The sequence below is a fragment of the Triturus cristatus genome, chromosome 2_2 (assembly GCF_964204655.1).
Source record: "Triturus cristatus chromosome 2_2, aTriCri1.1, whole genome shotgun sequence".
In the NCBI taxonomy this organism is placed as follows: Eukaryota; Metazoa; Chordata; class Amphibia; order Caudata; family Salamandridae; genus Triturus; species Triturus cristatus.
In genome coordinates this window covers 1,094,534,793-1,094,546,401 of record NC_140582.1, presented here as the reverse complement: position 1 = coordinate 1,094,546,401, position 11,609 = coordinate 1,094,534,793, and positions in this window count along the sequence as shown.

The window sequence follows — 11,609 nt, the reverse complement described above, 5'->3', positions numbered from 1 at the left end:
GATTTGAAAACATTGGTGATAAGGACATGTGTCATTTTGTGTATCGGTTTGTGTACGGTCTGAAACCAGAAATTAGTCAGATGACTCAACAGCACATGTCGTGCTGGCAGGGAAAGCCTACAGACGACATATTAAAATATGGCAAATATTGCGAGGTTACATTGAGGCCAGGCATAAAAAGATAAAAGTGAAAATTATGTGGGCACAAGTTAAATTGGCAGAACAACAGGAACTTAAATTAAACAGTCAGACTGATGATAATGCAGTGAGTGGGAGAAAACTAAGAGGACGATTGAGTAGAGAGGAAGCAAAGAAGAAGTTTACTTGTCATGGGTGCTGAAAGTTGGGACACTGGAAAAAACGAGTGTAAAAATATTCAGAATAATAATGGCCCAAATCAAAATTTAAATCCACAGACGCAGAATGAGTTGCTAATGAATCAACTGCAGCAGGTTATTAATCAGCAGTGTCAGGTGCCACCTGCCCCTCTGCAAAATGTTGTGAACAAGCCAAAGTACAGTGTGGACACCAGATTTCCAGGAGGAAGTGGTAAGAAAAATTATGTAACCTCATACATTTTTTTTTCAAAATAGCAGTGACAGTGACAATGAACAATAAAGGTGCCTGAGGGGAGAGGAAGAGGAGTGCGTACTTGGCGCATCCTTGCCGGTAGATCAGTCAGGTCCATTTGTTGATGGGAAAGTAGAAGGAAAATATATCACTTTTCTGTTGGACACTGGTGCTACTTGTTCTACTGTGAGAACAGCAGACATCCAAACCTACCCCTCTCGGGGGAAGCCATCCAAGTAGTAGGTGTGTCTAATAAGCAGATTAGAACCCCGATTATGGAACCAATGGAAGTGAGCATTGGTAATTTTAGAGAAATGCACAAATTTGTGGTGTGTGCGACTCTAGTCCAGTAAACTTGCTAGGAAGGGACTTATTGTGTAAAATGAATTGCACAATTTATTCCACACCGGATGGTGTCGCTATTCAGACCCCTGATGAAGACAGTGTCTATAAAATAATGTTGGCAAAACAAGGCACATAAGTAGATGAGATGTAACAATTAATGACAAAAGACGACTTACCAAAAGAATTAAAAACAACTGTGAATCCAGAAGTGTGGGATGTCACTGGAAAAGAAGTGGGATTAATGGTAAATGTAGACCCAGTGAAGGTGATTGTGAACGAAGGTGCAGTTTACCCTAACACCAAACAATATAAAATGAGTCCTGAAGTCAAAGCAGGAGTTGCTTCTGAAATTGATCGAATGATTAAACAAGGCATTTTGAAAGAAATAATGAGCAGTCCTTGTAATTCACCTATAATTGGTCTCAAAAAGCCTAGCGGAAAATACCGGAAAGTACAAGATTTAAGGAAGATTAATAAGACTGAGGTACCTTGTTTTCCGATAGTACCAAATCCAGCAGTGATTCTGCATCAGATACCCTGGAATGCGGGATGGTTTACAGTAATTGATTTCTGTCAAGCATTCTTCTCCATTCCTTTACATCCAGACAGCCAGTACCTCTTTTCATTTAAATTTGAAGATCGTATTTTAGTATGGAATCGAGTTCCTCAAGGGTATACAGAAAGTCCTTCAATTTTGAATAAAATTTTGAAAAAGTGTCTAGAGAAACTAGTTATGCCTAGAAATTCAGTTCTAGTTCAGTATATCGATGACCTACTTATAGCGTCAAAGTCTTGAGATGACTGTGTTACTGATTCAATTGCATTATTAAATCATTTGGCTGACGGTGGGCACAAAGTATCCCCAGAAAAGTTACAATTTTGTCGAACTGGAGTCAAATATTTGGGACACCAAATAGAAAGGGGAGTGTGGAAAGTGACCCCTGAATGAATAAAAATAATAAAACAGATGCAGTTGCCACAAACCCAGAGAGAGATCAGAATGTTTCTTGGTATAGTGGGGTACTGTAGGCAGTGGATTGTGGGTTTTTCTTTGCTAGCAAAACCATTAATTTAAATGACACGGAAAAGAGTAAAGGACCCAATAGTTTGGGATGACGAAAGTGTGGAAGCCTTTGTAAAACTAAGAAATTGTTTGTGTGAGGCTCCTACCCTCAGTTTTAACCCAAAGACATGGTTTGAGTCGACATCCTGTAGCATATTTTTCTGCTACTTTGGATCCTGTGGCTTCAGCATTACCTGGTTGCCTAAAAGCAGTAGCTGCTACTTGTATGAGTCTAGAATAAAGAGAGTCGATTGTAATGGGACATCCAGTAAAGGTATATGTTCCACATTCAGTTGAGATTCTTTTAACAAGAACTCGAACACAGTATCTTACACCTTGTCGGATGACTAAGTATGAAATAATCATTTTGGGAGCTGAAAATGTGACAGTGGTTAGGTGTGCCATGTTAAACCCTGCTACCCTATTGCTAGATGTACATGGAGAAGAGGTGAGAGATGAAGTTGAGCATGATTGCTTAGATGTGACAGAGTTATGCACTAAGCCCCATCCTGACATACAGGAAGAACCACTAAAAGAATCTGACTATGAGCTTTTTGTACATGTCTCATGTTTGAGTCATGAGGAAGGAGGATTAAGTGCAGCTTATGCTGTATGCAAAATTACTCGAGTAGTTGAAGCATCCTGTTTACCAGTAGCACAAGTAGCAGAATTGATAGCTTTAATTAAAGCCTGCTAAATTCGGAAACATTTTGAGGAAGTAACCATATTTACTGATAGCCAATATGGTTACGGGGTTGTGCATGACTTTGGCCAACTCTGGATGCAAAGCGATTTCATGACTTCTGCAGGATCCCCTCTAAAGAATGGGAAATTTGTAAAACAATTTTTGGAAGCAATACAATTGCCAAAATAATTAGCAGTGGTCAAGTGTGCTGCTCACTAGTCGGGAAATGACTATGTGGTAGCTGGTAATCGATACGCTGACCAGGTTGCTTAATACTGTGCAAGAAATAAAATGGCAATAAACAAGAAAATTTAAACAAGTGGAATCAGCTGCCAACTTATGCTAATCTCAGCACTAGAAACATGAGATGAGGTGAGACAACTGCAGGATGAGGTGGAAGTGAGTGAAAATAATGGTTGAATAAAGACAGGATGTAAAAGGAGGGCAGAAGATGATGTGTGGATTTATCAAGATGGGAGACCAGTCATGCCAGACTGTTTGCTTTCACAAATGGCCAGTATGTATCATGGAGACACACAAGTAGGCAGGGATGCCATGATCAGACTTTTCAGACACGATTGGCACAATCCAAGATTCAGGGCAGTAGCAGAGAGTCTTTGCCAGCAATGTTTAACTTGTCAACAAATAAATCCAGGAAGACAGTGGTCAGTTGGGGAAAAATTGGAAAGACAGAAGGACCATTTGTAAGGTTGCAGTTAGATTTCATACAATTACCACCATGCAGGGGATTGAAGTACGTTCTTGTCATAGTATGTTTATTTTCACGGTGGGTGGAGGCATATCCCACTAGGAGAAATGACAGCATAGCAGTAGCCAGATTATTGTTGAGAGAGTTATAAAAAATAATTTGGTTAATCTGTGAAGCATTTAAAATTGAACAAACATTGCACTGTGCATACCGACCAGAGGCTTCTGGAGTGGTGGAACAAATGAATGGCACAATCAAGTCAAGACTGGCAAAGGTGTGTGCATCCATGTCACTGTGTTGGCCAGATGCATTACCTCTTGTTCTGATGGGACTCTGAAGCTTAACTGACAGAAACACATGACTGAGCCCCCCTGAAATTCTCATGGGAATAGCAATGAGACAAGCATTTATACCAGGACATAAACTGTTGAATATAGCTGATGATCTGGTATTGGACTATTGTAAAGGATTGGCTGACCTAGTGTGTTCTGTCTCTCACCAGGTTGGAGAAGACGCAGTTGCCAGACAGCAAGCAAATGATCTGAATCCTGGAGACTGGGTGGTAGTGAAGAATCACACCAGAGAGTCATGTCTAGCACCCAGGTGGGATGATCCGCGACAGGTCATACTGGTTACAACAACAGCAGTGAAATGTGCAGGGTTGCCCCACTGGATACATGTCAGTCATAACAAAAGAGTTCCAGCTCCTGAGGAAGAGGGACCACAACTGACACAAGCAGTTGAGGCCGCTGAAGGTTGTATAGCTGAAGAATCTAGAGTAACAGATACTGAAGAAGCTGACAAAGAACAACCGAGCACAAGTCAGGAAGACTGGATACCAGTGGTAGACATACCTGAGGTGATTATTAAAACAAGAAGCAGAACCAGATTAGAAAGACTGGAAACTAGAGAGGACCAGACAGGTGTAGAAGAACATGCTCAGGAAAGGGTGAATAAAACTGCTGGAGACCCTGAGCAGGATCAGACAGGGAGAGAAAACTACACTCGGGCAAATAACAAAATAAATTAGCTTGAGCAGGGACAGACAGACGTAGAAGAACACGTTCAGGCTGCAAAAGAACAAGGTGCAGTAAGACCTGAGCAGGACCAGTTAAGAGAAAAAGAACAAGTTCAGGAGGAAGGAAAAGAACAAATCGAAATAAGACCTGAACAGGATCAGATAGAGGAAGAAGAATGTGTTCAGGCAGATGAAATAACAATAACAAGACCTGAAAAAGGACAGATAGAGAGGGACTTTGAAGACGAGAAAAATCAAATTGTGCGCCAACATAACGAAAATAAAAGAATTATCAAAAAAACAAGGAAAGTGAAAGTGCAGTGCAAGCCAAGATGGTCAGAAAAGGTGATAACTGGCCAGGTGGTGTCAAAAGGTTAAAATATCAGTTAAAGACAATAAGTGAGGAACCTGAACAAGTGAATTAAGTCACTACTCAGTCTGGGCAGTTGACTGAGAAAACTAGACGAAGAAGCCGAAGACCGAGAATCTTTAACAATAAGTTCAAGGGTCCTGAATGGACCTTTGTGATTCTTGAAGAACTCGAGAATCTAGATTTAAATGAAGAAAGTGATGAGGAAATAATTGCAGAACAGATTGATGAAGGAGAAGTGAGACCCCCTTGAAGTATCAAAAGAAATAAAAATCATAAAACACAGGGAAGAAAAGAAGAGAAATCTTCTTAGACTAAAATGGCTGAAGATAGGGTTGCTGGAAGACCAAAACGAATGTGTGTAAAGAAGTGCTGCAAAATCTGTATATGTAGTATTCTATTAGTGGTCATAGTTTGGCTATTTTTAACAATAGCAATGCCTTACCTTATGATAACAGATAAGAAAAATAACACAGACACTAATGAAAAGTTAGCTAACATAAAGGGAGCTATAGTAGAATTAGAAGCACCAGATAAGATAGACTTACATCACACTGTGACAGATAACGACTCTACTTTAAATGTATTCACAAAGTTATTATTTCAGTATGTAGACACTATGGAGATTTGTGATTTTTATGTATGTATGAAACTACCAACATCAGTAGCAGAGGGCGTTACATACCATCATTTACCGTTGATATATGGTATTTCGTGTAGTATTCTAACCAGTTTATTTTATAGAACAGGAAAGTTACAGTATTATTATTCAAACTTAGATGTGATATTTCCAGAGACTCCTATTCGAAAGACTATAAATCCAGTAGATAGTAGTCAAGATGCACAGTTTATGGGTGAATTTTTCTTAACAATGAAGTCAATTGATATAGCAGAGTCACACAAGAATAATTTCACATGCACATTACATGAAGAAGAAAAGGTATTTTTGAACTTAGTTGAAGAAAGGAGACAGGACTTCCAAAGAAAGGCTTTTGAAAAAAAAAAACAAGTTCCACCATGGGCTGAGAAAGAGGGAATTTATATAGCTGGCAAGACTCATGCTGCGATGTCCATAGATTTTGTTAAGAAAGGGAAGACCTGCCTACATAGATTGAAGACTGACTATAACAATGTATTTATTGGTTGCAGCGAACATAACTTTTTGATTCTTGGAGGTTGGGGACTAAAAGGGGGAACAGATCTATTTTTTCCTGGTGTTATAAAGCTTATTATAAGCTGCCTGCACGGTGGAACGGGAGTTGCTATTTTGCAATAGTATTCCCTAAAGTTTATCATTTAAAAAGAATCACTGGAAGCAATGAAAACATTAAAGAACTAACACGTAGAAAGAGAGCTAGTTTTTCAGAAATAGTAGGTGATATATTTAGTGCATTGATACCTTTAGTGGGAGTCATTCTGAACTCACATAGGATTTGTCAATTGTCCACAGTAGTTGATCGACTATCGACTGATACTGCTGGAGGGTTCTTAATGATCAATACAGAAATGGGTGCAATTAGGTCTATGGTTTTACAAAATCGTTTTGCACTTGATAAATTATTAGCAAAAGAGGGAGGAGTCTGCAAAATGTTGAAAGAACAACATTGTTGCACTTATATACCGGACAAGAGTATAGAAATCGGAGCATATATTAAAAATATTACTAAAATTGAAGAAGAACTGAAACCACTGGAGGTTGATAGTGTATGGGAGAAATTAACAAAGAGTATTTCCTCAATAGGGACTTGGTTTACTAATATAAGTAGGAGTTTTATAGGCCAAATAATACTACCAGTAGTGGGAATAACCATAATAGTCTTAGCAATAATGTTATGGTGCAAATGCTGTAGAAAAAGATATGAAATAAATGAAAAGGGAAAGAAAAGAAAATATGAAGAGATACAGTTAGAAGAAATGAAAGGTGAATTATACAAAAAGATGAACAGTCTAAAAGAAGAAGTTGAGAATGGGAATGAAAAGACTGGAATGGGAATTGAGATGTGCTAAAGTTGGCATCTGGTTTGTGATGGGTAATTTTGTGATGGCTCAAAAATGCCATCAGAGAGGGGATTGATGGAGCAAGGACTCGTAGAAAGGAGACTAGCTTGAAAACAATCCTCTCGTAATAACTCATAACTCGTATTGACTGTGTATTGTGTAATTAATATGCACTACATTCCAATTATTAGAAAGAGAAGAAGCTTGCCTACGAAATCTAAAATGGCTGCTAAACGCGGGAAACTGCAATGTGTATGCATCAACTGCATAAACGCAGTATGATGAGCTGTCGCTTGGAGGGAATTTTCTGCACTTGCGCAGACGCTTCTAAAATGGCCGCTAAAAGCTCACATGCTAAGCATCTGCTTTGCTGAAACTAAACCAAGATATTTACTCATTGCTAATGCGGGGAGAGCATTTATAAGTAAATGGGATTAGAATAGAGATAGGTGGTATACAGTGAAATCATTTTATTTTGAAATTAATAAAATTCTTTTTGACTTTTTCTATTAGTTCTTATTTGGGCCTTTGTAAGAAACCGAAGTCTATATCTCACGTCACCTCTACACATGCGCAGTCTAAATGAGCCAGAAGCTGCGATGTAATCCTTGAATGCAATCCAAGGACGAAAACACTAACATACCCTGGGAACCAGTATGATGTCATGTGAAAAGGAAGAAAATTATATGAAGTGTATACTTTGTGTTTGATAAAGATGTGAATGCGGATGGGAATAAAGATTTATGAATAAAAATTAAGGGATGGGATCATTTAACATTGAACTGAAAGACTATCTTGAAAATTTAGTATGGTGTGATGATCATCCCCTTTGCCTGTCCAATCAGAGTTAGAAAATGTATGAAATCGAAACATTAATGGGTGGTACATGGCATTAGAAAGGTATAATTTATGTAGTTTAGTTAGTTAGATGGCGTCGTTGAGATGGAGATGCTGCAGAGCTCGGGATGCTCTCGGCGTGATGAGCGAATGCTGAAGAAGAACCAAATTGCAGAATTACTAAACTTAGCCAAATAATTAGAAGAAGATCGTGGAAGAATCTCGAGGAGCAAGATAGTTTGAGAGAGGGGTGCGACGCAGGCGTCGGATCAAGAAGAGGTCACCTTATCCTGTCCTGAAACCTGACCTGAATCCTGAAGCCTTTGTCTCCTGCCCTTTCCCGGGAGACCCTTTCCCAACTCCTTGGCTAAGGGGTTGGGTTTTCACACCATCCTAGGCAATTATAATTTCTGTAGATTTGAAATTGTGCTGCTATCTCTCTATCCTCTCCTTTCTGAGTATCATTATTATCAAGTCTCTCTAATTTGAAATTTTCTTCTATGGGAGATGGAGACTGTACTGTACTTTGAGATTGGCTCACATGAAAATAATTTACATAAAGCATTTAAAATTTCCCTGAGTCTGTGGTCATTTTCATTGCAGAAAAGAATATTTTAATATATGTAATATCACCATGAACTAGTTCAACTAATGGCCCATTGACCAGAGGAAAGAACTTTTTGATCAGTGAAAGATTAGTTAGGAATGACAAATAACTAATCTCAGAAAGAAAATATAAACCTTGACCCCAGCGGGTATTAACTGGCTTGAGTGAGTGTGTTTATGGGCCCAGGTGAGTATATGGTATTAGAGTATCTGAGGCTGGTTTACTGCTGGATCACAGACAAGAAGCGGAGGGGGAGCAAGAGTGGGTCTTTGCAGTCCAATGCTGGTCACTGACCAAGCCGCGGAAAGCAATTACATGACGGGACAGGCTGCAAGTGGTGCTCCCGTAGAAAAAAAACCTCCCACCTCCAAGGTGGAGGGCTCCGTCAGTATTCGTCAGACCCAAAGAATCTCAGCCATAATAAAGTAGGGTAGAGACCCCTAGAACCCCAAAATGACTCACCTTTGAAAGAAAGGCTGACCCAACACCTGGACCGCAAGAGGGGGTGAAAAAGGCTGAAAACTGAAAAACCAGAGCTCTCTCTCCTCTCCGATCAGGGTAAATCATCTTGGGGATCGTGACGGCTGCAGCGGGAAATGAGCAGGGCTGCCCTCTCAAGGGAAATCCAGGTGATTACTTTCCAGTGAGAAGCAGTCGAGGCGGGATGCAGAGTACAAGTGGTCGAGTCCGTATGCCTTTTGGGTTAATCTCAGCGGCCACTGTCTTTCAAAGAGCTATGGAACGAGTGTTGGGAGGCATTGGTGGTGTGAAAATATACTAAGACGATGTCCTGGTTTATAGTAAGATGAGGAGGAAGGAACATGATCTGAGGTTTTGGGAAGGCTTTGTCCAAGCTCAAGTTGAGTGGTCTCAAGCTTAGGCGCGAAAAAAGTATGTTTGGTCTGATGGAAACTGAACACTTGGGCCACATGGTTAATGGTGATGGTGTTAGGTCTAAGGAAGATCTACTGAGAGCCATAACTGACATGCCATGTCCCTCTACCAAGGAGCAGCTACTCAAAATTGTAGGAACTGCTGAATACTTCAGACAATTTGTTCCCAATTTTTCAGAAAGGTCCAAGAACATGAGGAGATTACTAAAGAAAGGGGCAGAGTTCATATGGTCCGATAAGTGCGAGGATGAATTTCAGGTCGTGAAGGTGAACTTGAGAGAAGCATCTAAGCTGGACAGTTTTGAACCGGGTGCCAACTCCATATGTAATATGGATGCTAGTTCTTCAGGAGCAGTGTTGGAACAGGTTGTGAATGGGAGTGCCAACATTATTTTGTCTATATCGAGGGGGCTACAAGGTGCTGAGGTCAGCTACACAGTGATTGAGAAGGAGATGTTGGCAGCCCACTGGGCAGCATGGAAGTTGCACAAGTTAATCTGGGATAGTCATTTCGTGGTGAAGACGGACCACAAACCGTTGGTGGATTTTTTCAGGAATAAAGAGATATATGCAGTGTTGAACAGAATAAGAAGGTGGGCTGGGGCATTACAGGAATTTGACTTTGAAGTGGTGTATTTGCCCGGTCTGATGAAAACTGTAGTTGACTGCTGTTCGAAGCTGTTTGTGGAAAATGACAGTCACGTGAGAGGAGGTGAAGGTGTTGAACTGTTTGGCGATGATTATGTGAAGGTCTGCCAAATTGCCGGGGGCATTGTGGAGGAATGAGTAAGAGTTGGATTAGGAATTGCAAGCTGTAAAGTCTAGGGTGATCGAAGGTTGGTTGGCAAAAGACAAACGTAGTGATGTTTTTAAAGGGTTTTGGAATGTAAAGGATGAACGTTCGGTTGAAGGTGGCTTAATCCTGAGAGGGAGTAGACTCATACCTCCCAGGAAGCTCAGCTCTAGGTTTATTAAGAGCCTGCATGAAGGCCATTCTGGCATTTGCAAGATGAAGGAGAGGTTGAGCTAAAGTGCATTGAGTGCAAGCGAAGTAAAAAGATTTTGAAGTGCAGGACACAGCCCATGGTCATCAGGGAGAGGCCTACAAAACCCTGGGCTGAAGTAGTGTTGGATATTGTGGGCCACTCATGATTTCGGGCAATGACAAGTTTATATTTTCTTGCATAGAAGTGTGCTCTTGCTGGCCGGAGATTAAGATTGTCAATTGGGAGGAAACTAGTGTTGTGATGGAGTTTCTTGAGGAGTTGTTCAGGGTAGAGGGTTTTCCTAACTCCTTGCTGACTTATAACAGGGTAAAATTAACATCTTGACTTCTGGAGAGGTTTTTGTGGGAAAGAGGCATAAAACACAAAACAAGTTGCTGTATCATCCCGAATCCAACAGCGTAATTGAGCGCTTCAATAAAGTGGTGAAGTAGAGTATTCAGTACTCCCTAGCTAACAGATTAAACTAGGTGACAGAACTTAGAACCAAGCGTAATATGTACAGTATGACACCCCATTCCTCCACCGGGGTTAGTCCATTTTTGTTGTTTAAGAAAAGCTTTCAAAATCATCAGATGGGGCCCATGTGGGTTAACAAGTTGAAAGCTTCAGGTGCAAATGATGCCAGTGTGTCTTCAAAGGATTGGATGGAGAAAGAAACAGGTGTTGTGGAGAAAATGATAGATTGTGACAGGAGAATGACTCTGATAAGAACAGAAGTGAGTTTTGGGGATTGAGTAAGAATAAAAAACCAGAGAAAAGGTGGTCTTATGGATAGGTTCAATCAACCTATTGAGGTTATAAAGATGTTAAAAAATGGAGTGAAACCCAGTGGTCATCGTATATGGAACCTGAAACCTGCTGCTGTGTGGAGGACTGTCAAAGAGGTGGGAGAGAGTGATAAGCATCTTGGTGTGTTGGACGAGAATCCCCAAAGTGGGAAGAGGGGTAGCAAAAGGGTTGTGAAGAAGCTGTCCTATCTAAAGGACTATGTGTAAACCTATGTTGCTAGGCTGGTTAATTCCTTGCTGAATCTGTTTTGTTTTCTTCTTTCTATATTGTAACTTTGGTTGTGTATATATCGTGTATCTCTTCTGTGTCTTTGTTTCTGCTGGGTTCTATTTTATTATTCTTTCCTAAGGGAGGGAGGTGTGTGGTATCCTATACACTGGGTAGCTGGCTTCAGTCAGTGTTGGGCAGCTGACATCAGCATCACCGATGTCAGTTCTAGAATAACAAGTAGTTGCCCAGGTGTTAGAATGTATACTCTGGAATGTGAGGGGACTGTTCCAGTGGTTGGTGCTGGAAGCAGCTTATTCTGGTGGATGAGGCTTGTAATGAGGATTGCATAATAAACCTCTTTTGGACTACTACCCACGTCTCCTGGAGTGACCTTCCGACAGCTCACTCCAGTGACACCGGTTAAAAGGGAACTGTTCACTCCTACTGATCACTAAACTGTATGCTGCCACAACCACCTTGTGCTGCTATGAGGGTAGTGCTTTGGGTG